This window comes from Bufo gargarizans, chromosome 2, assembly GCF_014858855.1.
Source record: "Bufo gargarizans isolate SCDJY-AF-19 chromosome 2, ASM1485885v1, whole genome shotgun sequence".
In the NCBI taxonomy this organism is placed as follows: Eukaryota; Metazoa; Chordata; class Amphibia; order Anura; family Bufonidae; genus Bufo; species Bufo gargarizans.
In genome coordinates this window covers 43141057-43168985 of record NC_058081.1, presented here as the reverse complement: position 1 = coordinate 43168985, position 27929 = coordinate 43141057, and the positions used below count along the sequence as shown (strand labels likewise).

Sequence of the window (27929 nt, the reverse complement as noted above, 5' to 3'; positions counted from 1 at the left end):
GAATATCCCTTTAAGGGGGCCTCATACTACATGGGGACACTTAAAGGGGTGGTCTCATTTCAGTAAATGGCATTTATCATGTAGACAAAGTTAAAGGGGTTGTCCCATGAAAAATATTCTACAGTTTTCAAACCAGCTCCTGGATCTGAATACTTTTGTAATTGCATGTAATAAAAAATATTGTATAGCCGCTGAGTTATTCCCTGAAATCTATCTGTATAGCGCCACCTGCTGTTAGTTTTTTTCTTGGGGGAATAAACATGTGACCAGATTAGGGGGGGGGGGGGGGGGCAGGATTGTGAGTTTAGGGAGATGGGGGAATGAGCACTGTGGCCTCACTTAAAATGAGTGAGGGCTGCTCTTCCCCACTGTCAGTAAGTGTACGGTTGGTGGTGGGGGGTCCCCCATATACTGGTCCCTTAAGGAGGATTCCGAGGAGCAGTGACAAACCTTACTATCTATTTTTCTGAAAAGTTGTAAACCTCTTCAAGCCGTGCAGGTCAGGCAGAGTTGTTGAGAATTTTGGAACATAGCTAGTAAATACCTGGTTTATGTCACATATTTGTGTTATATTACTTTCCCGTATGGCTCGGAACTCCGAGCGCTTCAGCTTTGATAAAAAAAACTTAAAAAAAACTTTAAAAAAAACTTTAAAAAAACGGTGACACTTAAGAGGACATGGCACTATACGGAGGGCACTTATGGGAACATTGTACTTAGCGGGGATTCTATAATGTTGGAAAATACGTACTCCATAAAGCGTACCAGTACAGACTGATGGGAGGACTAACCCAGTGGACCAGCAGAGGGCGCTCTTCTCTTAATAAAATTGGTGTAATTAAATCCTCATTAGCCGCTATTAAGGTCTGTTCAGGAAATATTCCTTACGCTGGGCACCAGAAGATAGCAATGCTATTTCCTATCAGCACGCTGGAGCGCGGCACAGCATTGTGAGGCCTGCAGCCGTTAAAGAGCCTCCATCCTGTACCCACCCTGCTCTGATTTACTACCTTTTTTTGTTGTAGTTGCCGTCTTTTCTGATGGGGCACGTCTCAAATGCAGGCTCAATCTGTCTTATTTTTGCATTGTTCTCATTGGGTAACACAGTGTGATGATGTCAGGGGAGAATAGGATTGGAAATGTTGAATTTCAGCGTCCGATCCATTTCTTCTGCCAGGAAACGAGCCACCGCCAGAGATATCTGGGAGCGGCTTTCTCCTCTCTGCCCCCTGAGGACACGTAAATGTTCAGCCAAGCCAGTGAGGGACATTTATTAAGATCTTTACGCCAATATTGTGATGTAAAAAAGTTGCAGATTATGATGAACATCATGTGTGCACCATAATTTGTGACTTTTTGAGCTTCTCAGCAATTTTTTTAAGTGCCAAGAAAAGGACGCGTGGTTTAGTGGGAGGGGTGGGGCTTTGACCTAACCCCTCAGGTAAACGCTATAAAAATAAATAAATAAAAACTGTGCTAAAACAACCAATTTTTTGGTCACCTTGCCCCATAAAGTGTAATAATGAATGATCAAAAAATCAAATGGTACTAATAAAAACATCAACTCTTTCTTTAAAAAACGAGCCACTGCACAAGACGATTGGCAGAACAATAAAAAAAATATGGCGTTCAGAAAATGGAGACACAAAAACATAATTATTTTTTTCAAAAATGCTTTATTATGTAAAACTGAAACAAGCAAAGAAAGTAGACCTATTTGATATCATTGCGTCCGTAACAACCTGCTCTATAAAAATAGCACATGATCTACCCTGTCAGATGTATGTTGTAAAAAATAAAAAAATGAACAGTGCCAAAACGTAATATAGAGAAATTAAAAATCATATGTACCCCAAAATAGTACCAATAAAACTGGCACCTTATTCCCTAGTTTCCAAAATGGGGTCACTTTTTGGGAGTTTCTACTGTAAGGGTGCATCAGGGGGGCTTTAAATGGGACATGGCATCTATAAACCAGTTCAGCAAAATCTGCCTTCCAAATACCATACGGCGCTCCTTTTCTCCTGCGCCCTGCCGTGTGCCCTTACATCAGTTTACGTCCACATGTGGGGTGTTTCTGTAAACCGCAGAATCAGGGTAATAAATATTGAGTTTTGTTTGGCTGTTAACCTTCGATGTGTTAAAGAAAAAAATTGTGACTGAGTTCAGTAGGGTGACAGTTGTGGGGAAGAAGCTGTTCCTAAACCTGCTGGTTTTAGTCTGAAGGGTCCTGTAGCGCCTTCTGGAGGGGAGGAGCTGGAAGAGTTTATTTGCAGGATGAGAGGAGTCCCTAAGAATGATGCGTGCCCGGCGTAGACATCTCTTCTTGTGAACATCCTCAATGGCAGGAAGTGGAGTCCCTGTGATGGAGTTTTCACCACCCGCTGCAGTGCCTTGCAGTCAGCAACAGAGCAATTCCCATACCAGACTGTAACACAGTTGGTCAGGATGCTCTCTATCACACAGCGGTATAAGTTACCCAGTATGTAAGCAGACAGGTGGGTTTTCTTTAGAGTCCGCAAGAAAAAGAGGCGCTGATGTGCCTTTTTGACCAGGCTGGAGATGTTGGTTGATCAGGACAGATTCTCAGAGATGTGGGTCCCCAGGAACTTGAAGCTGGAAACCCGTTCAACAGCCGTGCCATTTATGTGAATGAAGTCATGGGTGTTCATCTTCTCCTTCCTGAAGTCCACAATGAGCCATTTTGTTTTGCTGGTATTCAGGAGCAGGTTATTGTCAGCGCACCACACAGCTAGGTGCTTTACCTCTTCCCTATAGTCAGACTCATTGTTGTCACTGATGATACCGATCACCATGGTATCATCTGCAAACTTGATGATGGAGTTGGATCCATAGCTAGGCCTGCAGTCATAGGTGAAAAGGGAGTAGAGGAACGGGCTCAGCACACAGCCCTGTGGAGTGCCAGTGTTGAGTATAATGGTGGTGGAACAGTTATTTCCTGACCTAACATGCTGGGGTGTGTTGGTCAGAAAGTCCATGATCCAGTTACAGATAGGGTTGCTGATTCCAAGATCCACAAGTTTAGTGATCAACTTGGAGGGAATGACTGTATTGAATGCTGAGCTGAAATCAACAAATATCATTCTTGCATAAGAATTCTTGTTGTCCAGATGTGAGAGTACACAGTGCAGCACTGTAGATACAGCATCCTCTGTACTCCTATTGCTTCAATAGTCAAATCGGTGAGGATCCAGTGTGGGGGGCAAGCATAACTTGAGGTGTGCCAGGACCAGTTGCTCAAAGCACTTCATAACTATAGGCGGGAGTGCTACAGGGCGATAGTCGTCAGGCACATTGGTGATGAGTGTTTCGGCACTGGCACAATGGAGGTGGTCTTGAAGCACGATGGTACTACTGTCTGGGCAAGCGACAGGTTGAAGATGTCAGTAAAGACTCATGCAAGCTGCTCAACACATGCTCGAAGCACACGTCCAGGAATGCCATCAGGGCCAGCAGCCTTGCGAGCGTTGATACTGCTCAGTGCTTTATGGACATCTGTGATGGTGAGAGTAATAGTATGGCAGTCATCAGAGGGTAGGGTTTTGACAAACTTTTCCTTGTTATCCTTGTCAAAACGAGCGTAGAAGTAATTTAGCTCATTGAGGGAGGACACAGTCATGGCTGTCTGTGTGGAATTGCTGGGCTTATAGTCAGATATGGCCTGAATGCCCAGAAACATGCGTCGTGGGTCAGAGTTGACAAAGTGTTCCTTCAGCTTGTAGCTGTGCTTGGCCTTCTTGATGCCCCTTTCCAGATCTGCCCTGGACGTACTGTAGGCCTGAGCGTCACCAGAGCTGAAGGCAATGTTACGTGCCTTTAGTAGAAGCCGCACTTCCTTGTTCATCCATGGTTTCTGATTTGGGTACATTGTGATCTGCTTTTCTGTGGTAACATTGTCATGTTGATGTATTCCAGTACTGAGTACGCGTAAGAGTCGATGTTAGTGTGAGAACCACAGGTGGCCTGAGAGGCAAACATGCTCCAGTCCCTGCCTTTAAACCTGTCCTGGAGTACAGAATCTACCCCCGCTGGCCACACTTTAATTGTTTTCACTGATAAGCGGTAAATACTTGGGGGTGAGAAACAAAGAAAGGTGATCAGACTGTCCCAAGTGAGAGAGGGACAATGCCTTGTAGGCTCCTACAATGTTTGTATAGACATGGTCCAAGGTTTTATCCCCTCTGGTATGGCAGGAGACATGTTGATGAAATTTAGGTTAGAGTGGTTAAAGTCACCCGCTACAATAAATGCAGCCTCAGGGTGTGCAGATTGTTGTTTGCTGATGACCGCATGAAGTTCGTTCATAGCAAACTTGGCATTAGCATCCGGTGGGATATATGCAGCTGTTATTATAATGGAGGTGAACTCCCTCGGCAGATAGAACAGTCTACACTTACCATAAGATACTCTAGGTCAGCTGGGCAGTGTTTTCCAACAATTACAGAGTTCGTACACCAAGCCTTGTTAACATAAATGCCCAGTCCTCCGCCTCTTGTCTTACCGGAATCATCTGCTAGATAGATAGATACTGTAGATATTAGATAGATAATAGATAGATAGATAATAGATAGATAGATAGGTAGATATGATCGACCATTCACAGTAGATTATCTACTCCCCCTCTCTCCCCAATGACCTCTGCACAGGTCATAGAGTGTACGTGGATAACTTTCCTGTAGAAGTCAACAAGGTCCCCTTCTGTCCATTGTGTCTAGGACCCAGGGTGGCTGCTGTAAAGCATATCTTTAAATGTCTCTTAACAACAGCTCGCAAAAGATGGCTGCCCCCATAATCATGTTCTGGAAGCAGAATAAAAAAATCTACAATCAGAAAATAAAGCAGATTAGAGGAAAGGATTTATGTCACTGTCTTGTTTTAAGTGGAGAAAAAGAAAAATTTTGTCAAAACCTTTCCACCGAGAACTTTTTCACCAATAGCTTTTGTGTCAAGGCCAATGTTTGGTATTTTAAGGTTGATGGCCTTTTTCAAATCCTTTCTGCTGGAGGTCTAAGATGTTGATAATCTGTGGTTTAGAACTTTGGGACTATCCACTCTTTTAGAACAGATACAACAGGTTTGCTTCACCCTTGTGTAAGCATTTTTGGTGGATTAAAACCTGGACTGGGTCTTAAAGAGGTATTCCCATCTCAGACATTGGAGGCATATAGAGGTGGGACCTGCACTTATCTCGTAAAAACAGCTGGCAAAGTGAAGGAGGGAGGACCGCGCATGCGCAGCTGCCCTCCATTAATTTCTATAGGGCTGCCCAAAATAGCCGAGCGCTGGCTCAGCTATTTCCGTGGGCCTCATAGAAATCGATGGGAGTGGTGGCCGCGATAAACGCAGTGCGCTCCCATTCACTTCTATGGGAAAAGCACTTGGTGGTGGCCAGACCTGGGGAAAACCCGGGGCACCCCCACACCAATCAGACAAAGGGGGCATATCCTAGCAATATTCCCCCATTGTCTCAGATGGTAATGTCTCTTTAAGGGCCCTCTACACTGTCTGTGAATCGTACAGATTATCGCAAAAGAGCGTTCATAGTAATGGTGGTTTAAATGTACTGCCGATTACCCGATGAATAAGCAAAACGCTCGTTCATTGGGTAATCCGATCGTTTGTGGGCACATAAAAATGATCGTTTACGAGCAGCAGATTGTGCTGTGTAAACACTGCCACAAACAACGAGTCAGTATAGGGAAGAGTGATGGCCTTAGTGATCACCCCTCCCCATACTCTGGAGGAGATTGCTGGATGTAAATGAAGAGGTCTCCTTTACCAGCGAGCAGCAGATTGTCAGGAAGGAACTCTTCCTTCCAAACAATCTGCTGTAATATCGTTCCATGTAAAGGGACCTTTAGTGGCTGCATCATAGAAGGTAATTGATCCTGATGAAGGGGATTTTATGTCTTTCCCGAAACGCATTGAGCCGAACATTTTTGGATTAAAGAGATTGACCACGAGTTGCTGATCCGTGTGCTGTTTGCCATCTTTATCGCACTACTGGAGCGCTGACTGCAATCTCCACTATACTACAGGCGATCCCGGCCGGGGGTTTTGCCCCAGGTCTCTTGAGATTTATCCTGGTAGCAACCCCCCAGCGAAGTGAGTTAGCTGGAGTTTTACTCTGGATTTGCTTTTAATCAGATTATAATTGTGTATGTGTTTTATGTTCTTTTTACTATTATTATTGTGGGTCACAATCTGATCAATTGGCGCCCCCAATTTATTTACCTAAACTACCACCATTATTGTATCTCTTTTTGGGGATTTACTACTCCACTCGATTTATCGTGTACCCTGTCCTTTTGGGCCACCACAAACTCTTCTCCTCTGTGTGCGTGAGAGTGGTGCTGTCTCTCTTTTTTTGGCTAGTTGGTAGGCGCCCTTTGAGTCGCCTTTCTCCTGACTACCAAGTTATAATTACGCGTCTGATCACCAAGTGTATAGCTCTTGCTAACACTACCTCCAGCTGCCTTCTTCATCACCTTGTTACCCTCTGTCTTTTTCTCACTTGCTTCCATCACCTCTGGCGCCCCGGGTTTAACAGTACTTCTGGGTTTTCATTGACCTAAGTAGCATTTGTTAACCTCCTCCTCTCTTTTTTCCTCTTCTACGTGCATCATAGAAGACCAGATTATTATAGGGCAACCTCTGGCACTCCAGCTGTTGGGAAACTACAACTCCCAGTATGCTCTGTAGAAGTTTTTGAGAGTTCCTAAATCAACAAACTATGTGTACATGCTGGGAACTGTAGTTTCATAACAGCTGGAGCGCTGAAGGTTGCTGACCACTCTTATTTTCACAGTCATTAATGTGACAGGTGTTAGAAGATCTAAGAGACTAGCTGCACGTGATGTGATCTGACAGCCTCTTTTGGTTTCACTTGTTTCAGTATTGTTGCTGGTAATGACCACACCTCTTGTCTCAGGTGTAGCTTAGTGGTCATTCCAACTCTCCTATTTAATCTGGCTTCACCCATCATGCTATGTGGTTGATAGCTTCAGTTTAGTATTGGAAGTGCTGGTGTGTGGTCCTCTTCTGAGTTCCTGCTCGTCCAATTACTTCAGAAGTTAAGTGTTAGTTTATTTTTATATTTTGTTGTTTCCCCTCTGTCTTTTGTTACTAGGCCTCAGGGAGATGCTTGTTATTTCTTATTGGAAGGAACAGGTCGTCTCGAACCCTGACACTATTCCAGGGCAATTCAGGGTTTCCAGGGTCATAGGTTACAGTGTATGAGCATTCCTACCCTCAAGGTCTGTTCATACTGATAGGAGTCAGGGCTAGGATTAGGGTTTCTATAGGTGGTGTCCGTTTACCTTTTCCCTAACTTTGAGGCCTAGTTCCTCTTCCCTTCTCTCCTGTTGTCGGTGTGGTGTTCCCTCCCACATCACTAACGTGACACTTATAGGGTCTGTTCAACCTTCAGGCTATCAGGTTGAATCTCTTTGTCTTAGCAGAGGTGAATAACCTAGTCACTTATAATCTCCATGGCGAAGTCTCAAGTTACACCCTCAAGTCATCTGAATGAATAGGGAAAAACATGACATCTTCGTCCAGAATGACCCTGCCCGATTTCCAATAATATCAAGGAAACTGGAGGAAAAATGTAGGCCTGTCTGAACCTCAAAGCGATGGAATGAAATATGTCCACCTTTGCATTGAACCTGGTCATCATGAGATCAATCTCTTGCACTTCCAACATCCTGGTGACCTGTTTGAAGATTTTCTGTATTGACAGACCATTCTTCTGGGATGGCTAGACCTTAACACTGTAATTTAGCAACAATCCTTCTCATTTACTTTAGAAGGATTCTGATTAGTTGTCACCTTGCTTGGTAGTATAGAGCACTGATGTCATGTTGTCTGGCCTAACATTGAGTTATTTTACCTTGGATTTGCAGATCAAGTGAAAAGCGGCAGCCCAGGGCGAATGAGTGGAGGATAGGAATGGTAGTGGCTCTAGTAAGAATAGTTTTACACACAGATCACAGTGGAAGTCCTCTTACCAAAACCCTCCTAGGGCCTTGCAGTGACAGGTTTGTGCACACTTTCTTTCCTCAAAGCACATCCAGGTGCCTGTGGTCTTGCCTGGTGGTAATTGAGGTGTCCTTGGTGTTAGGTGTATTGGCAGTGCAAGGCAGGAGTGTGGATGAAGGTGCAATGGCCGGCAAATAGCAATGGAGTAAGTGACCAGGCCATTTGGTGCAAATTAATAGGTCTCTCTTTACTAAAGTGCAGAATAGGAGTAGTAGTACATCCAATAGTATCAAGTGCAATGATTTTCAAATAGCAATGTATGGATGGATAGCGGCAGTGATGAGGGTTGTTTTACTTCTCTCTTTCTAAAGTCTCTCTGCAGAACCTTAGGCATGCAACTGAGGTTTTTGGTTTTGTATTTCCCGGACTGAGCGGTACAGATTTAAGAAATGGTTTGCCAAACTGTCTGAAGATGTGGAAAAGTGTGCTGGCAATATTCCTTCTCACAGCGGTAGTGCAAGGCCTTGCAAATTCTGAACCTTCTAATATTTTTTTCTCACTCTGGTAGTAGAATAGTTTGCTTGAGTAGTTTTAGTCTCAATAATAATGGTTCGCTGAAACTTGGGACTAGCTCTGAGGAGCTTACACAACGTAAGTCCTCTCTGTAGCACAGCTACACTAAAACTCCCTCTCACTAGGGGTGGACTCAGGTCCATCTCCTGGCATCCTAAAAAGGGCTGAGCCAAGGTATCCATACACATGATGTACCCAAACACTTTAATTGAAAACATTTGACTGGGACTCTAAGAGCCACAAACTGTATACCCCATTCAGGTGCACTTCTCAACCCAGTTGAGACTCAGTAGTAGTCAACAGAATCTGGAGAGGCTAGATCAAAAATCACATATATCTGACATGTTTCAACCATATGACAGTTTGACAAGCTTGAAATAACACCTACTGTTTAGCTCCCGTGGGTTGCTATTCCACAGGTTCATACTCTGTAGTGGGGGCAAGTACCATAAGGACCTAGGCTGCCTCAACAGCTAGTAACATGAGACCTAAAATCCTCTGCCACAAAGTAACTGTCCTGCCCAGCTGGACCGAAGGGATAGAAATATCTCCTGTTATGCCAATAACCTCTTGTCTCAGGTGTAGCTTAAGTGGTCATTCCAACTCCTCTTTTTAATCTGGTCTCACCCATCATGCTATGCGGTTGATAGCTCCTTTTTGGTTGTGGAAGTTCTGGTGTTGGTTCTCCTCTGAGTTCCTACTCGTCTGCATACTTCAGAGTTAAGTGTATTTTCCTTATTTCTTGTTTGTTGTATCCCCTCCCCATCTTCTGGTATTTGGACTGAGGGAGTCTCCTGTTCCTTTAGCTGGGAAGAAACATGACTTATTTGTCCTGACACTATTTCCAGGGACCTTTAGGGTCAGATAGGGCTCTAGATTCCTGCATATGAACATTCCTACCATCGAGGTCTGTTCATACTGATAGTAGTCAGGGCTCAGTTTAGGGATTCATTAGGTGGTGACCTTTTCCTAGTTTCCAGGCTTAGTACCTTTCACCTTCCCTCTTGAGTTTGGTGTGGCGTTTACTACCTACACTGCGCCATGACACCCAAGCACTGAAGTAACTGGACAATTGTTTGAAGTTATTTCCAGATATTCCCTGTGTACAGCATTATGGACCCGCATTCGTATGGACCAAGATGCTTCGGTGAGCCCGCTCCATACAAGGCGGGTGCCGGCTGTGTACTACAGCAGGCACCCGGCTGCAATGACGGGGAACAACACTTGCGCCAAACCCTTGGCTGCCATGGGACTCCAGCATAACGGAAACGGGACGGATCCGTTTTGCAGCCCATAGACTTCTATTATGACGGAATTAATAACGGAATGCCTCTAAAGGCATTCCAATATGTATTCCGTCATAGAATTGCCTTATGGTCCGTGGTACCTGAATCCATAACGCAATTCACCTTTTACCAACAAACAAAGTGTGAACGAATTTCATAAGCGGAAATTCGCTCATTTCTAGTGAACACCATAACAGAAAAAATAATAATAATGAAAAACACATGATTTGCTATTTTTTTTGTTATCTTGCCCTCCCCCAAAAAATTGAATAACAGTGATCAAAAAGTCGCACATACCACAAAAAGGGTACCAATAAAAACTACAGTTTGTTACGCAAAAAAACAAGCCCTAATACAGCTCTGTAGACCAAAATATAAAGAAGTTATGGGTGTAAGTAAATAAACAAAATAAAAACTATACAAGTTTGGTATCGTTGCAATCGTATTAAGCCACACAATAAGAACATTATGTCATTTATAGCACGCAGTGAACACCGTGATGTCAAAACCTCCAAAACATTGGCAAAATTATGTTTTTTTTTTCAATATTACCCTTCAAAGATTTTTTTAGCCGTTTTCCAATATAAGACATGGTAAATTAAATGGTGGCATTAAAAATACATCTTGTCCTGCAAAAAAGCAAAAAATAATCCCTCATATCGCTATGTGAACAGAAAAATAAAAAAGTCTATTAATGGTCATAAAAATGGCTATTGAAACGTGGGGAGGAAAAAAACAAAAATACAAAAATTAAAATAGTTCCGTTATTTAAGGGGTTAAAAAGGCACTGCACTTTGGATAACATTTTGGTATGTCATAGTGACAAATCATAAGTTGTGATCAGAGGGTTTAATTGCTAGAACAAGGAGAGAGAAACACTCGGTCTCTTCCGTTCAGCAGACAGAAGAGCTGTGGATTGCAGGCGCTCCAACCTGCCTTTTATCTGCACAGCTGTTTTTACGTTGCCAATTCCAAAAGAAAATGTCAGAGGTGACTGGCAAAAGGCCAGAAAACGGAGCTCCTATCTTGGTCGCCTTGTGACATGTGTGCACTTACTGATCACACTGCTGTTACATAGATTAGGTCTCTGAACAGCTATATCCATGCACAGCAGAGTGGCGCAGCGGAAGCGTGCTGGGCCCATAACCCAGAGGTCGATGGATCGAAACCATCCTCTGCTAGAAATTATTTTTTTCCCCTAAATTGACTTAAAGGGATTCTGTCCCCTAGATTTTCCGCAATATACATTCCCCATAGCTCTCAGTGCTTTTATTTAGGCAAAAAAATGATTTTATATATATGTAAATGAGGCAAGTAAGGAGCCCAAGGGGCTGTTACTATTGTTTCTGGAGCCCAGCTGCGCCCACTTTTTGGGTTACCTTGCCTCACAAAAAACTTAATATAGAGCAATTAAAAATTATATGTACCCCAAAATAGTACCAATAAAACTGGTGCCTTATCCCCTAGTTTCCAAAATGGGGTCACTTTTTGGGAGTTTCTACTGTAAGGGTGCATCAGAGGGGCTTCAAATGGGACATGGCATCTAAAGACCAGTTCTGCAAAATCTGCCTTCCAAAAACCATACGGCACTCCTTTTCTTCTGCGCCCTGCCGTGTGCCCTTACATCAGTTTACGTCCACATGTGGGGTGTTTCTGTAAACCGCAGAATCAGGGTAATAAATATTGAGTTTTGTTTGGCTGTTAACCTTCGATGTGTTAAAGAAACAAAATTGTGACTGAGTTCAGTAGGGTGACAGTTGTGGGGAAGAAGCTGTTCCTAAACCTGCTGGTTTTAGTCTGAAGGGTCCTGTAGCGCCTTCTGGAGGGGAGGAGCTGGAAGAGTTTATTTGCAGGTTGAGAGGAGTCCCTAAAAATGATGCGTGCCCGGCGTAAACATCTCTTCTTGTGAACATCCTAAATGACAGGAAGTGGAGTCCCTGTGATGGAGTTTTCACCACCCGCTGCAGTGCCTTGCAGTCAGCAACAGAGAAATTCCCATTCCAGACTGTAACACAGTTGGTCAGGATGCTCTCTATCACACAGCGGTAGAAGTTACCCAGTTCATTGGGTAATCCTATCGTTTGTGCGCACGTAAAAATGATAGTTTACCAGCAGCAGATTGTGCTGTGTAAAAACTGCAGGAAACAAAGAGTCAGTATAGGGAAGAGTGATGGAATTAGTGATCGCCCCTCCCCATACTCTGGAGGAGATTGCTGGATGTAAATGGAGAGGTCTCCTCCACCAGTGAGCAGCAGATTGTCAGGAAGGAACTCTTCCTTCCAAACAATCTGCTGTAATATCGTTCTATGTAAAGGGACCTTTAGTGGCTGCATCATAGAAGACCAGATTATTATAGGGCAGGGGTCAGCAACCTCTGGCACTCCGGCTGTTGGGAAAATACAACTCCCAGTATGCTCCATAGATGTTTTTGAGAGTTCCTAAATCAATAGAGTATGTGTACATGCTGGGAACTGTAGTTTCATAACAGCTGGAGCACTGAAGGTTGCTGACCACTCTTATTGTCACGGTCATTAATGTGACAGGTGATAGAAGATCTAAGAGACTGGCTGCACGTGATGTGATCTGACAGCCTCTTTTGGTTTCACTTGTTTCAGTATTGTTGCTGGTAATGACCACACCTCTTGTCTCAGGTGTAGCTTAGTAGTAATTCCAACTCTATTTAATCTGGCTTCACCAATAATGCTATGTGGTTGATAGATTCAGTTTGGTTCTTGGAAGTTCTGGTGTGTGGTCCTCTTCTGAGTTCCTGCTTGTCCAATTGTCACGGCCTTTGGTGTATGGTGTACGCTGTGACACTGTTGCAACACTTGCGGTTGCCTGCGGTTATGAGTTTGGTATGCTCGTGTGTGCACTTCCCCTTTAAGTTGTAGCCGCCCTCTGTCTGGTGCTGTAAGGCTTAACTCCCTGACTGGGTGTGGTCACTTTGCTTATATCTTCTGTGGTTTCCTGGCTGGAGTCAGTTGTACTTCAGCTGTTGTAGGTGCTGGAGCTCTGCTCCAGTCCAGGGTGTTCCATCTGTTCAGTAAGGGCCACTCTTGTGGTCATCAATGTCATCCCAGTGTCTCCTTCCCTTCCTGTCCCTATTTGTATGGAGTGGGTTAGGTTCAGGGTGTTTGTATGTCTAGTTTGGTGTTACATGTCTGGTGGTGTTTGGTGTCCAGCATGTTTGCTAGATATTCCCCTGTCTCATGTTTATAGCAGCTATGGGTCTCCTGGGTTCCTGTGTGGTTTGTGGTGTGTGCTGTGTCCTTAAATGTTGGTGTGGACAGCAGCACTGGTGCAGGGGTTCCAGTCAGTGTGTCTGTGGCAGGTAAGTGTGTTATTGGTTTCGCTTACCTGCCATCTCCATATGCTGTATGAGTTCCCCTCTCCTTGCAGCCTGGCCTCAGATAGAGACTCCTGTTCCTCCATGACTGGGATGAACAGGTCGTCTCTTCCCTGCTACCAGGGCGACTCAGGGTCTCTAGGAATCCTGAGTATGAGCCGTCCTACCTTCGGGGTCCGCTCATACGGTGAGGAGTCAGGGAGAGGATTAGGGACGCTGTAGGAGGTGACCTGCTCCCATATTACTCATTTTGGCCAGGCTGATCCCCTTTTTACCCTTTTACACCGCACGGTGGGGGGTTTCATCCACTCCCCATCGTGACACCAATTACTTCAGAAGTTGTGTTACTTTCCTTTTATATTTTGTTGTTTCCCATCTGTCTTTTGTTACTAGGCCTCAGGGAAATGCTTGTTCTTTCTTATTGGAAGGAACAGATCGTCTCAATCCCTGACACTATTCCAGGGCAATTCAGGGTTTCCAGGGTCATAGGTTACAGTGTATGAACATTCCTACCCTCAAGGTCTATTCATACGTATAGGAGTCAGGGCTAGGATTAGGGTTTCTATAGGTGGTGTCCGTTTCCCTTTCCCTAGCTTTGAGGCCTAGTTCCTTTTCCCTTCCCTCCTGTTGTCAGTGTGGTGTTCCCACCCACAATACTACCGTGACACTTATAGGGCCTGTTCAACCTTTAGGCTATCAGGTTGAATCTCTTTGTCTTAGCAGAACTGAATGACCTAGTCACTTATATTCTCCATGGTTACACCCTTAAGTCATCTAAATGAATAGGGAAAAACATGACATCTTCGTCCAGAATGACCCTGCCATATTTCCAATAATATCAAGGAAACTGGAGGAAAAATGTAGGCCTGTCTGAACCTCAAAGCGATGGAATGAAATATGTCCACCTTTGCATTGAACCTGGTCATCATGAGATCAATCTCTTGCACTTCCAACATCCTGGTGACCTGTTTGAATATTTTCTGTATTGACAGACCATTCTTCTGGGATGGCTAGACCTCAACACTGTAATTTAGCAACAATCCTTCTCAATTCCTTGAGAAGGATTCTGATTAGTTGTCACCTTGCTTGGTAGTATAGAGCACTAATGTCATGTTGTCTGGCCTAACATTTAGAAATTCCCCTTGGATTTGCAGAGCAAGTGAAAAGCGGCAGCCCAGGGCGAACGAGTGGAGGATAGGAATGGTAGTGGCTCTAGCAAGAATGAGTTTACACACAGATCACAGTGGCAATCCTCGTACCAAAACCCTCCTAGGGCCTTGCAGTGACAGGTTTGTGCAAACTTTTTTTTTAAAGCACATCCAGGTGCCTGTGCTCTTGCCTGGTGGTAGTTGAGGTGTCCTTGGTGTTAGGTGTATTGGCAGTGCAAGGCAGGAGTGTGGATGAAGGGGCAATAACCGGCGAATAGTAATGTGAGTCAGTGACCAGGCCATTTGGTGCAAATTAATAGGTCTCTTTACTAAAGTGCAGAATAGGAGTAGTAGAACATCCAATAGTATCAAGTGCAATGATTTCCCAATAGCAATGTCTGAATGGATAGCGGCAATGATGGGGGTTGTTTTACTTCTTCTCTCTTTCTAAAGTCTCTCTGCAGAACCTTAGGCATGCAACTGAGGTTTTTGGTTTTGTAGTTCCCAGACTGAGGGGTACAGATTTAAGAAATGGTTTGCCAAACTGTCTGAAGGTGTGGAAGAGTGTGCTGGCAATATTCCTTCTCACAGCAGTAAAGCCAGTGCAAGGCCTTGCAGATTCTGAACCTTCTAATCTTCTTTTTCTCTCTCTGGTAGTAGAATAGTTTGCTTGAGTAGTTTTGAAACTTGGGACTAGCTTTGAGGAGCTTACACAACGTAGGTCCTCTCTGTAGCACAGCTACACTAAAACTCCCTTTCACCAGGGGTGGACCCAGGTCCATCTCCTGGCATCCTAAAAAGGGCTGAGTCAAGGTATCCATACACATGATGTACCCAAACACTTTAAATGAAAACATTTGACTGGGACTCTAAGAGCCACAAACTGTATACCCCATTCAGGTGCACTTCTCAACCTAGTTGAGACTCAGTAGTAGTCAACAGGATCTGGAGAGGCTAGATCAAAGATCACATATATCTGAGATGTTTCAACCATATGACGGTTTGATAAGCTTGAAATAACACCTACTGTTTAGCTCCTGTGGGTTGCTATTCCACAGGTTCATACTTTGTAGCGGGGGCAAGTGCCATAAGGACCTAGGCTGCCTCAACAGCTACTAACATGAGACCTAAGATCCTCTGCCACAAAGTAACTGCCCTGCCCAGCTGGACCGAAGGGATAGAAATATCTCCTGTTATGCCAAATCCCAAGAGAAAATCTTTGTTTATGATAGAATGACCTCTGACCTTCCCATATTAATGTCCAAACCAATGTCACGATCTCTCCTGTGAAAGGGGTCAGAAGATATAATATACTGGATGCACGTAATGCGATCTGACAGCCTCTTTGGTTTCACTTGTTTTTGTGTTGTGACTGGGTATGACCACACCTCTTGTCTCAGGTGTAGCTTAAGTAGTCATTCCAACATCTCTATTTAATCTGGTCTCGCCCATCATGCTATGTGGTTGATAGCTCCTTTTTGGTTGTGCAAGTTCTGGTGTTGGTCCTCCTTTGAGTTCCTACTCGTCCGCATACTTCGGAGTTAAGTGTCTTTTCCTTATTTCTTGTTTGTTGTATTCCCCTATCTTCTGGTATTAGGCCTGAGGGAGTCTCCTGTTACTTCAGCTGGGAAGGAACAGGACTTCTTTGTCCTGACACTATTTCCAGGGCCCTTTAGGGTCAGATAGGGCTCTAGATTCCTGCGTATGAACATTCCTACCCTCGAGGTCTGTTCATACTGATAGTAGTCAGGGCTCGGTTTAGGGATTCACTAGGTGGTGACCTTTTCCCTTTCCCTAGTTTCCAGGCCTAGTACCTTTTCCCTTCCCTATTGTGTTCTTTGTGGAATTTACTACCTACACCGCGCCGTGACACCCAAGCACTGAAGTAACTGGGCAATTGTTTGAAGTTATTTCCAGATATTCCCTGTGTTCCCTGTGTACAGCATTATGAACCTGCATTCATATGGACCAGGCTGCTGCGGTGAGCCCACTCCATACGAGGCGGGTGCTGGCTGTGTAATACAGCAGGCACACGGCTGCAATGACGGGGGAACAGCACTTGCGCCAAACCCATCATTTAACCCTTTAGATGCTGCTTGTAATGATAATTGCGGCATCTGTGGAATTAGGCAGAGGGATGCAGCTCCCACTGCCTTCCAATTGGAGCCCCCGCAGTGAAATCTCAGGGCTCCGATCAGTTATCATGGCAGCCTGGGTGCTGCTGAAGCCTTGGGTGCCATGATAAGCTGTCTGCTACTCTGTGCACGAGACACAGCTCAGCAGGGACAGTGCCAAAAGCCTATTCACCCTAATGGATCTTTGTTAGTGTGAATAGAACAAAAGAGCAAAAGATCCCAGGTTCTAGTCCTCTAAGGGGGCTAAGTCCTGTGCTACACTGCAACGTTTTGTAGCACGACTGATTTTAACTATTGAACTACAGCTGCAGTCCACAAGATTGCATTCAACTGAATACATTTTTCTGGACTGCAGCTGTAGTTCAATAGTTAAAATCAATCAGTCGCACTAGAAAAAGTCGCAGTGTAACCCTAGCCTAAGGGCTATTTCACACGAGCGGATTTTACTACAAAATCACAGTGAGATAAAGTTGTCACCGAGCATCCGCTCGTGTGAAACAGCCCTAATAGTTATTAAATAAAAAGTAAAAAAGAGTAAAAAATAAAATAAAAACACCAAAATATTAAAAGTTTAAACCACCTACTTTACCAATTTTATATATTAGGTATCACTGCGTCTGGAAAAATGTCTGAACTGTTAAAATCTAAAAAATTTTCCTGTTTGGTGAACACTAGAGATGAGTGAATTTCATATTTTGAAATTTGTTCACACTCCGTTTGTTGGTAAAAGGTAAATTGCGTTATGGATTCCATTACCACGGACCATAACGCAATTCTATGACGGAATACATATTGGAATGCCTTTAGAGGTATTCTGTTATTCATTCCGTCATATAGAAGTCTATGGGCTGCATAATGGATCCGTCCCGTTTCCGTTATGCAGAAGAGGACTCGGGCATAACGGAAACGGGACGGATACGTTATGCAGCCCATAGACTTCTATCATGACGGAATGAATAACGGAATGCCTCTAAAGACATTCCGTTATGTATTCCGTCATAGAATTGCGTTATGGTCCGTGGTAATGGAATCCATAACGCAATTCACCTTTTACCAACAAACGAAGTGTGAATGAATTTTATAAGCGGAAATTCGCTCATCTCTAGTGAACACCATAACAGCAAAAAAAATAAAAACATGTGATTTGCCATTTTTTGGGGTCTTCGTGCCCCCCCCCCCCCAAAATAATTTGAATGAGGCCTCAGGCACACAAACCGCGGATCCGCAAAAAACGGAAGCCGCCCGTGTGCCTTCCGCAATTTGTGGAACGGAACGGGCGGCCCATTGTAGAAATGCCTATTTTTGTCCGCAAAACGGACAAGAATAGGACATGCTATATTTTTTTTGCGGGGCCTCGGAACGGAGTAACGGATGCGGACAGCACATGGAGTGCTGTCCGCATCTTTTGCGGCCCCATTGAAGTGAATGGGTCCGCACCCGAGCCGCAAAAACTGCGGCTTGGATGCGGACCTGAAAAATGGTCGTGTGCATGAGGCCTAACAGTGATCAAAAAGTCGCACATACCACAAAAATGGTACCAATAAAAACTACAGTTTGTTACGCAAAAAACAAGCCCTAATACAGCTCTGTAGACCAAAATATAAAGAAGTTATGGGTGTAAGTAAATAAACAAAATAAAAACTACACAAGTTTGGCATCGCTGCAATCGTATTAAGCCACAGAATAAGAACATTATGTCATTTATAGCACGCAGTGAACACCGTGATGTCAAAACCCCCAAAACCATGGCGAAATTATGTTGTTGTTTTTTCAGTTTTACCCCTCAAACAATTTTTTGGGCCGTTTTCCAATACAAGACATGGTAAATTAAATACTTTAAAAATACATCTTGTCCCGCAAAAAAACTAAAAATAATCCCTCATATGGCTATGTGAACAGAAAAAAAAAAAAGTTATAGCTATGGAAACGTGGGGAGGAAAAAAAATCTAAAATACAAAAATTAAAATAGTTCCGTTATTTAAGGGGTTAAAAAGCACTGTACTTTGGATAACATTTTGGTATGTCATAGTGACAAATCCTAAGTTGTGATCAGAGGGTTTAATTGCTAGAACAAGGGGAGAGAAACACTCGGTCTCTTCCGTTCAGCAGACAGAAGAGCTGTGGATTGCAGGCGCTCCAACCTGCCTTTTATCTGCACAGCTGTTTTTACGTTGCCAATTCCAAAAGAAACTGTCAGAGGTGACTGCCTGAAGGCCAGAAAACGGAGCTCCTATCTTGGTCGCCTTGTGACATGTGTGCACTTACTGATCACACTGCTGTTACATAGATTAGGTCTCTGAGCAGCTATATCCATGCACAGCAGAGTGGTGCAGCGGAAGCGTGCTGGGCCCATAACCCAGAGGTCGATGGATCGAAACCATCCTCTGCTAGAAATTATCTTTTTTCCCTAAATTGACTTAAAGGGATTCTGTCACCTAGATTTTCCGCAGTATACATTCCCCATAGCTCTCAGTGCTTTTATTTAGGCAAGAAAATGATTTTCAATATATGTAAATGAGGCAAGTAAGGAGCCCAAGGGGCTGTTACTATTGTTTCTGGTCCTCAGCCACGCCCACTGTGAAGGAGCCCAGCCACGCCCACTGTGAAGGAGCCCAGCCCCGCCCACTGTGAAGGAGCCCAGCACCGTCCGCATCCCCCGAATCTCCTCCTTGCTCCCCGACGTCACAAAGTTAGAGCGCCGTAATATCGCGCATGCGCGAGTACGCGGCATGTCAATGCCGGCATAGTGTTCCTTCCCTGTGCGAACTGCGCATGCGCTAGCTGCGAGATTACGGCTATGGGGAATGTATATTGCGGACGTGCTAGCGGCGATCTAGCAGCGCATTTCCGCAGCTCTATAGGCAAAATCCAGATGACAGAATCCCTTTAAAGCCATCAATAAAATGTGGGTTCATAATATTCAAATATTCAGACGCACAGAACATGTACACAAACCACGCAGCCATTAAGGGTACTTTCACACTAGCGTGATTCTTTTCCGGTATTGAAATCCGGTAAAGGGTCTCAATAACGGAAAAAAAAAAACGCATCAGTTTTGTCCAATGCATTCTGAATGGAACGTCCCTTCTGTTCCGTCCCTTGTACGGTATTTGACCAGACAAAATACCGCAGCATGCTGTGGTATTTTTTCCTGACACAATCCCGGAACACTACCGCACTTTCCATTAAAATGTATTAATGCCGGATCCGGTACCAAGTGTTCTGGAAATGCGCAGTTCATTCTAGCTTTGAAAAATATTAAATACTGGATCCGTTATTCCTGGTGATACTGGAAAGACGGATCCGGTATTTCAATGCAAAAGTCCGATGAATTCGGATCCACATCCAGAAAAAAAAGATATCCGTTTGCATACGGATTTCCGGACCCGGCAGGCAGATTCTTCTAACTCTAGTGTGAAAGTACCCTAAGAATTCAGACCGCCTATACAGTGCGGTCTTCATTGGCCACGTTGTTCTTGACTACGGCTGATGTGACCAGACAGGGCCATGACCGCGCGTGTGTTGGGAGATCATACCATATAGAAGTGCGTATCAGTGTGAACGGGTGCCTATGCTAGTTTTATACGCTTTTACCTGTAATTGTAAATGCTGCCTATATAGATATGCAAATATGGGATGTTTATACCTAAATACCGCCCAATACAATGCCCAATAATACTTCTATTCAGGGCCCACACAATAGTGCTATTCAGTGCCTAAATAGTGCCTTTATACATAATCCAAATAATACTACCATATAGTGCCCACTACACAGTACTACTATATGGTGCCCATGTAATATCACCCCTTAGCCTCCCCTAATGCCATTCAGCGCCCAAATAAAACTACAATGTAGTGTCCAAATAATGTTATCATACTATGCTAAAATAATACTGGATTACACAGCCAAATAATACTGCTAAATGAGGTTTAAATATTGCTGCCGTGTATATTAGTGCTGTGTGGTACTACCATGCAGTGCCAACATAAAATTGCTATCCAGTAGCAAGTGCTCATGGAGCCCAACAGCGATGTGGAATGGGCCCCCCCCCAAGCCACTACAAAGTTAGTAGAAAGGGATGTTATGGCCGAATACATATACCTGTATACATTGCAACTGTTATTTTGACCAGCTTACAGTGTTAGGGCCCAGTCACACACACCGGCAATGTGCGTTCCGCATTTTGCGGACCGCACATCGCCGTCACTTTCTTAGAAAATGTTCTTTTTTGCGGACAAGAACAGGACATGTTCTATTTTTCTGCGGAACGGAAGTGCACATTCCGGCACCATTGAAAATGAATAGGTCCGCACCTGTTCCGCAAAATTGCGGAACGGATGCAGACCCATTTTGCGGACGTGTGAATGGACCCTTAAAGGGGTTAAAGGGAACCTGTCACCGGGATTTTGTGTATAGAGCTGAGGACATGGGTTGTTAGATGGCCGCTAGCACATCCGCAATACCCAGTCCCCATAGCTCTGTGTGCTTTTATTGTGTAAAAAAAACAAAACAATTTGATACATATGGAAATTAGCCTGAGATGAGTCCTGCCCCTGACTCATCTCACGTACAGGACTCATCTCAGGGTAATTTGCATATGTATCAAATTGTTTTTTTTTTACACAATAAAGGCACACAGAGCTATGGGGATTGGATATTGCGGATGTGCTGGCGGCCATCTAACAACCCATGTCCTTAGCTCTATACACAAAATCCTGGTGACAGGTTCCCTTTAACTGATTCCTGAAATGCTCCACCCTTATGCCCGGGTCCCTCACACACTATATGCTTACCTTGCTCCCCGGCAGCCACGTTGCTTCTGGTGCCCGCACGGCCAATAGCAGGCCACGACAGGGATGAGCCTCTCTAGCCTCACCCGCGATGCTAGAAAGGCTTGTCCCCGTTGCCGCCTGCCGTTGCCCCCCCTCGCCCCCTGGCACCGGACGGGGAGAAGCAGCAGTGGCCGTGCAGGGACCAGGAGCGGTACAGGGAGCGGGGCGTAAGGTAAGTATATTTCCTGTGAGGGTCCCGGGTCCCTGTGAGGGGCCCGGGCGTATGGTGCAGCATTTCAGGAATTGGACAACCCATTTAATGAAACAACAACACATTACAATAATAAAGCAAATTGCGTTAAAGTGACCATTCTGCCACAACACACATTGATATAAATGATAAAAAATATATATAAATATTCCTATAACTACATTATGTATAAAAAAAAATGTTAAAGTGCTGCTGGATTTACATGACCCAAAACTTCTGTGCGACTTGCCTGAAACTTGCTGTTGGGAGACTATTTTAGAGCTGTGATTTGTCTGTAAAAACACAGCTAAATTGAGAAAAGTAGCAGTTGCACACAACTGGTGTTGTAATCTACGATGGAAAAGTTACGTGTGACCAAAAATTTCATCAGTGTTGGATTTTGAGTAACTTCTGCTGTGCGGTTGCGGCATGTTGCCAATCATTCGATGCAATGAGACATTGGGAGCTTTGTGTTGTGTGACACGTCTCCATGTAGCCCGGTGTCACGGCCATGGCTAAGACCGTGACTCTTCAACCGCATGCGATTGTCAGCAATTTGGTTTTGTTGTCAATCACAGGCGAGGGCAGTGGTATTTGCCTCACCTGTGGTTGCCGCTGACAACGCTATGTATGTGGCAGCTTTCCTGCTGTGCAGGCGGTTGCACCTAGCAACCTCTATGTTAGGTGTGTGTGTATTGTGTTCACGGTGTTGTTTGTCTGTGTGCACTCTGTGTAGTGTGTTGTGTGCACTGACACTTTTCCTGCACTGTGGTTGCCCGTGGCAACGTTTGGTTGTCTGTACATGTGGTGGCAGTGTCCCGGCCTCCGGGCTATCTCCCAGGACACGGTTGCCACCCATGTCGTTGCCAGCGGTAACAACCACAGTGTGTTGGTACTGTGGGACACTTTTCCTTTAAGTGGTGTTTCCCTTCTCTGGTGCTAGAAGGGTTAACTCCCTTCCCAGTGTGTGTGTGTGAGGCACTGGGTGTGTCTGACCCTTGGGTGTGGCCTCTTAGGCCTATAAAGCCTCTCACTTTACCATGGCTCAGTAGGTTGCTTCAGTCATGCTTTGCTGTAGCAGCCTCCTGTCATTTCCTCCTTCTTGTAAGGGCCACCCTTCCGGTCATAGGTTTAAGTTTGTGCGATGTTCAGTTTATGTTTTCCTTTACTATTCTGTGCAGCTATGGATCTGGGTTCCTGTGTGTGGATGTGTGTGTGCTGAGTTATATTTGTATTGTTTGTGGACTCTAGCTTGCCTGCACACGGACCCAGTCAGCAAGGCTGTGGCAGGTGGCTGGAACTAGTGCAGCACCTGCCATAGGCCTGTTGATGTTCCCTTCTTCATGCTGCTTGGCCAGTGAGACTCCTGCTCCTCCGTGTCTAGGAGGAGTGGGTTGTCTTACTCTGTTCTCTAGTTCAGGGCCGACTTGAGGGCTTGTAGGGACTATAAGGTTCCAGCGTATGAGCCCTCCTACCATCAAGGTCGGCTCATACTGACAGGAGACAGGGTCAGCGTTAGGGACGCAATAGGAGGTGACCTGCTCCCTAATTCTGTGGTCCTGGCCAAGTAGCGACCGGACATTCACCGTCATCGCACGGCTGAGGATTTCCCCCATCCTGAGCCGTGACACCCGGCCTTAAGGTTTAACTGTCATTTTAGTTTATTCTTAATATTGTGTAGGGACAAGGATGTTAAATATTTTTGTAATATACTTCATTAAGAAATATGTTTCTTTGTTCTAGAAAACAGGGTGTAAAGAGTCTTCTTAGCAGAAATCTACGAAATCTAGTCTAGTGAGTGAGGAGGAGGGAAGCAAGTCCATGTGCTCCTTCTCGTTACACCTCAGAATCCAGAGACTAACAGATCTCTGTGAGATTTAAAGCTTCTTAAAACAGGATGTCTTCTTAGCAGATCTCAACCTGAAGGAGAGTCTGTCTTCAGTCTTCAGCGTTCTACTCAGCACTGAAGAGGACTGTGTGACAAGTTAGACAGGCAGGGCGATCGGCAGTGACAATAAGGGCACGTGTACAAGAGGCAGGATGGAAGCTCATCAGAACTGAAGACTGAAGACAGATTATCCTTAGAAACACTCAGTTAAAGCTCTGCTAAGAAGACACCCTGTTTTAAGAAGCTTTAAATCTCACAGAGATCTGTTAGTCTCTGGATTCTGAGGTGTAAAGAGAAGGAGCACATGGACTTGCTTCCCCCTCCTCACTCACTAGACCATCCATTCATCTCTAGACAAGAAGTTGGACCAGCCCACTCCTGCCAAGAGGAGAACAACAGGGAGTTTAACCCTGTCCCTGCCAACCATACAGGTCATGCTACATTACAAACCGTTTACAGATACCACCTGTACTAGGGTACTGTATTTATACAATCTCAGTAGGGTGGCCACTTGCTTTACCCAAAAGGCTGCACATTAGAGGCCACGCCCCAATCCCACCAAGCCACATCCCCAAATCAGCTAAACCACTCCCCTCTTCAGCAAAAGAAAATAAAGTACTGGAAAACCTCAAGGTGAGCTGTGCGGTGCTGGAGTGCTTCTCTCCCCCTCAGTCAGTCACGGTGTGACATGTCCGCCGGCTCTAGTGACTGACTGGGGGCAGTGGCAGATTATAATCGGGGCGTTTGGGTCTGTGGCCCCGAGCATCACTGGGGGGTGTCCAACACCGACCCAAACACCCACAAACTACTGCGGGGCCGTCCGCCTATCACTGCCATAGGCTTCAGGCTTAGTAGGCCTGAAGCCTATGCGGTAGTAAAATCCCGGCGCAGGCGGACGTGATGACATCATTATGCCGTGCCTGTGCCCGGACGCAGCACATTGATGTGTGTGCGTAGCGCGCCTGGCGCCTGCATCATCTATGAGTGAGCGCCGACTGGGACACAGGTAAGTATTAGCTTTTATTTTTTATTTTTTTTATTTTTTTGTGTGCCAACTTTGGGGGACATTACTGAAGGGACAGTGGGGGGCAAACTACTACGTGGGGGACAATTAATACTATGGGTGCAAATTACTACCATGGGGGGAATTAATACTGTGAGGGCAGTGTGGAGAAATGAATACTGTGGGGGCAGTGTGGGGGACAAATGACTTAATGGATGGCAGTGTTGGGGCAAATTATCTAATGGGGGGCAGTGTGGGGGGTTATTACTTGATGGGGGCAGTGTGGGGGCAAATTACTATATGGATGGCAGTGTGGGGGCAAATTACTATATGGATGGCAGTGTGGGGGCAAATTACTATATGGATGGCAGTGTGGGGGCAAATTACTATATAGATGGCAGTGTCAGGGCAAATTATCTAATGGGGAAGTGTGGGGGAAATTACTATATGAGGACAGTGTGGTGGATATTACTGAATAGGGATAGTGTGGGGGTAAATTACTATATGGGGGTAGTGTGGGGGCGTTTCTATTAGGGGACATTATGTTTGGGGACACTATACAGGCATTATTACCTGGAGCACAATATAGGGTGCTATTATTACTGGGGGCACTCTAGGGGACATTATAATTGCTGTAGACACTATAGGGACCTTGGGGGTAATTTATCAAACTGGTGTAAAGTAGAACTGGGTTAGTTACCCATTGCAACAGATTTCACCTTTCATTTTTGACAGCTCCTTTGGAAAATGAAAGGTGGAATCTGATTGGTTTCTATGGGCACCTAAGCCAGTTGTAATTTACACCAGTTTGATAAATGACCCCAATTATGAGAAATCTAACGTGTCTGTAACAAACTCTGTAGAGACGAGATGCGGCTGAAAGAATTTGTCATGGCGGTCTGGGTCAAACGGAGAACATGTAACAGGTATGTGGTGCTGTATTCCCCTATATGTAGAGCTAACTCAGTACTGTGACCTGTGTCTCAGTCTTTTTTTTAATCATAATCGTATGTATTTTAAATTTGGCAACTAAAATTTGTCACCTGCAGTCCTATGTAACAGCCCAGATAACAGTGATAACTTTCTGTGTGCAGATAATGTAGTAGATGTTCCATGCAGTCCTATGTAACACCCCACATAACACAATAGTTCACTGTTATGTGGGGTGTTACATAGGACTGCAGGTAACATCTATGAAATCTGTACTCAGAGAGTTATGAGATGGTGGGGGTCTGACTCCTGGCACCCCCGCCAATTAGCTGTTTAATGAGACCAAGCACAGCGCTGTCCATTTGATAGAACTGCGCTTGGTATTACAGCTCAGACCCAATCACTCAGATGGGACAGAGCTGCACCTAGACCATGTGAACGATGTCATATGGCCTAGGAAGAGACTTTGGCGCTCACGAAGCACCGTAGCAGCAGAAAAAAAACTAAAACTAAAATGAAGGACGGGTGGGAGGGGGGGAGCGAATTGGGTAGACAGCCGACAGCCCCGGGCCGATCATACACTTAAGCTGCCCCTAACTGGGGGTGAGATAAACCTCATTTAGTCAGTTTGCAGCTGTAGCGCATGTTTACACAGTGTAATGCTGCTGTCTGAGCAAGGAGCTACAGAAAAGGAGGACACCCCTGTGCCTGTCCAGACCCTGCGCCAGATGGGGGACAGGGAACCAGTAAACTGGACTGTCCGGCCTAAAGCCAGACGTCTGGGCACCCTACATCTCAGGGCTTGACAAGCTTAAAATAACAGGGTTCACCTACTGTTCGGCTCCTCTGGGTTGCAACTCCACAGGCTCAGACTGTCCCTAACTCCACAGGCTCAGACTGTCCCTAACTCCACAGGCTCAGACTGTCCCTAACTCCACAGGCTCAGACTGTCCCTAACTCCACAGGCTCAGACTGTCCCTAACTCCACAGGCTCAGACTGTCCCTAACTCCACAGGCTCAGACTGTCCCTAACTCCACAGGCTCAGACTGTCCCTAACTCCACAGGCTCAGACTGTCCCTAACTCCACAGGCTCAGACTGTCCCTAACTCCACAGGCTCAGACTGTCCCTAACTCCACAGGCTCAGACTGTCCCTGGGGCAAACACCATAAGGCTCGAGGCTGCCTCAGATGCTACTAACATCAGACCTAAGATCCTCTGCTGCCAAGTTACTGTCCTGCCCAGCTGGACGCAAGGAATAGAAATATCTCCTGTTATGCCAAATCCAGAGAGAATACCTTTGTTCATGACATAAGGACCTTCGACCTTTCTATTATAATGTCCAACCCAAGCACTAAAGTGACTGGACAATTGTTTGAAGATGGTGTCTATTAGCCGGTTGTCCAGGTATGGAACCATATAAATTCCCTGTGTTCTTAAAGTGGTTCTGTACTTTGGGTAACATTTTGCTATGTCCTAGTGACAAATCATAAGTTTTGGTCGGTGGGTCCGACTGATGAGACCCCTCACCAATTGCTAGAAGAAGGAGAGAGAAGCTCTCATATCTCTTCTGTTTAGGAGACACCGAGTAGAAGAGCTGTGAATTGCAGGAGCTCTACGCTGCCTTTTATCTGCACAGCCATTATATTTTACCAGTTCTGAAAAAAAGCCAGAGGCAAGAAAACAGAGCTCATAACTTGGTCATGTGTGCACTTACTGATAACGCTCCGCTTACATAGATTAGGTCTCCCAACAGCTCAGTGCATGCACAGCAGAGTGGCGCAGCGGAAGCGTGCTGGGCCCATAACCCAGAGGTCGATGGATCGAAACCATCCTCTGCTAGAATTTTTTTTCCCCCCACCAAACTGACAAAGCCTGTCCTTGCCAACATCAATAGAAAGTGAGTTCGTAGCAATCAAATATACAAATATTAAGATACACAGAACATACAGAATACAGATACGCTTCCACATACATACTCATTCATACGATAATAACAGAAGGTTAAGGCCTAGTCCACACAGCTGTATTTTGCATCCGTGTCCGCGTTTTTTGCAGATTGCAGATGGACCCATTCATTTCTATAGGTCTGCAAAAAAATAAAAAATCAGACAACACACAGTGTTTTCCGTGTGTTGTCCACATCCAAACGTCCGTTCCACAAATTACAGAACGTGTCCTATTCTTGTCCATTTTTTGGGCACAAATTTCTAGTGAAGGGAGTGAGAAAAATGGATATTGCACGTGGAGGGTATGTGTATTTTGCGGATCCGTGGTTTGCAGACCGTAATACGGACACGGTCGTGTGCATGAGGCCTGACTGTAGAGGACAAAAAGTTTATTATATGGTGTTGACTGCTATTGTGTGAAAATATTTCAGCTCATTGTGGACTGTAATGTGACTGATTGCTCGGCATTGAAATAGCAAATAGCATTCCTGTGTTGGGAGGTCATACTCGTACCATACAGAAGTTTGTATGCCACCAGGGGCCCGGAGTACACTTGTGACTAGTGATGGATGAACATCGGCCGGGACCGTTCACAAACGCGTGTTCGCAATCAAATGTTCGTGAACCGCGCGTTCGTGGCAGGCCCCA

The 27929-nt window shown here is 45.0% G+C and overlaps 3 non-coding genes across 3 annotated transcripts; all 3 read left to right on the top strand.

Moving 5' to 3' along the window:
* The first annotated feature begins 10969 nt into the window (after positions 1-10969).
* TRNAM-CAU lies at positions 10970-11041 on the top strand. Its single transcript has one exon. It is a non-coding gene; the product is annotated as a tRNA-Met (tRNA).
* A 7766-nt stretch (positions 11042-18807) lies between these two features.
* On the top strand, positions 18808-18879 carry TRNAM-CAU. Its single transcript has one exon. It is a non-coding gene; the product is annotated as a tRNA-Met (tRNA).
* An 8223-nt stretch (positions 18880-27102) lies between these two features.
* TRNAM-CAU lies at positions 27103-27174 on the top strand. The gene has a single exon. It is a non-coding gene; the product is annotated as a tRNA-Met (tRNA).
* Positions 27175-27929: the final 755 nt, after the last annotated feature.